Here is a 1,543-nt window from a genome sequence, read left to right as displayed (position 1 = left end):
TCCTCCGGGTGTTAAAGACTTTAAAGGCCATATTCACCAGGTCTCAGATGGTAATCTGGGGGCCCTCTTCTGCCTTTTTCAGTTTCTTTCTAATATCAGTATCAGATTGGGTGATAAAGTGAGTAGTTAAAACAGTAGCTCCTGCCAGGGAGGTTGAGTCTAAGTGAGCATATTGTAAAAGGGCCTCAGTGAGGTGATTAAGAAAAGTTGCTGGGTTTTCATTAGGGAGTTGAGTAATCTCCTGCAGTTTCACAGCTTTGTGTGAAATAGCCTGTAGGCCAGCTAGGAGGTACTGGAGCATTTTGTCCCTGCAAGTATGGCCATTCCGCCCAGTTTGGGTTTCTAGTTGGTATTCCCATCTGGGGTCCTGCCCAGGAACAGCTTCTGGACCTACTGGCATGGTAGAGTCAGTTAAAGGAGTTAGATTGGTATGTTCCCAAGCAGCCCTAAGAACACGTTCCCTTCTGTCAGACAGAGAAGGGGCTGTTGAGAGTGGATGTGGCTGCTCACAGAGAAGGGTGAAAAAGGACTCCGGGGAGTGGTGTCCGGAGATGTTAATGAAAAGGAAGGTGGGGGTGACGGAATAGGTGTAGTGGGGTTAACAGGAGGTGGAGATGAAAGTACCTGTCCTGAATAAGGGGGTGGCCTATGAGGTGGGGATGAAAGAGATTCAGGTGGGTCAGAGAAGGAAGAAGTTGGTTCAGGGAGAGTAGGAGGCAGAGAAAAGTTTTTTGAGGGGGTAGGAATAGGAGTCTTGCGAGCTAAGAGAATTTGGGTGGTATTGCAAGTGGAGCAGAGAAAGAGAGAGAGAGAGAGAGAGAGAGAGACACGGGAGCTCAGGTAAAAGAAAGTTTGGATATAGGGAACCTCCGGCCATTTGCCTATGTGGTGATAGAAATTATCAAGATCAGTGAAGATGTTAAAATCGAGCTAGCCCCAGGACGCAGAGATTGAGTAGGAGATACCCCAGGGGAGTAGTTGGGTCTGGTTTGGAGTTCTGCTTACCTATGATCCCTTAAGTCCCAAGGGAAAGATTCTGTCAAAGGACCAGCGTCCCAGCCGCTTTTGGCAGAATCCCAGAACCGGAGACTGGAAGAAAACAGTGGACGTCTCCGCTGTAGTCTTCAGTCTTAGAACGGAAAGACAGGGAATCTAAGGCATCCCTTAAGATGCCTCTGTCTTTATGCCGGGGGAGTCTCAGACACGGCACCAGCGATTTCCGGAATGAAAGGGACCGAGACTCCGGAGGGGGCCGGGACTTGGGATCTAGGTGCCCAGGATCTGATGTGAAGACAAGCCTCGAGGATCTTTTGACGCCTGGTTGTCCGCCCTTCTTACGAAGATTTGAGTGGGTCTTTGGCTAAGGTGTCTCCGTATAAACCCCGGAGCGGAGAGCTGAGCCACACCGTTATGCCGATCCGACCTCACTCGGAAGCGGACTTCAGGCCTATCTAAAGTCCAAATTAAACAAAAAGGGAAACTCACCAGTGTTGGATGATGGTGGCTGGAGGTTCCTGGTCCGTGAAAAGGAGGAGGAGAGGGA

The sequence above is a fragment of the Orycteropus afer genome, unplaced genomic scaffold (genome assembly GCF_000298275.1).
Source record: "Orycteropus afer afer isolate SDZICR_OR568_19922 unplaced genomic scaffold, OryAfe1.0 scaffold00033, whole genome shotgun sequence".
Classification (NCBI taxonomy): domain Eukaryota; kingdom Metazoa; phylum Chordata; class Mammalia; order Tubulidentata; family Orycteropodidae; genus Orycteropus; species Orycteropus afer.
This window is presented reverse-complemented; position numbering follows the sequence as displayed.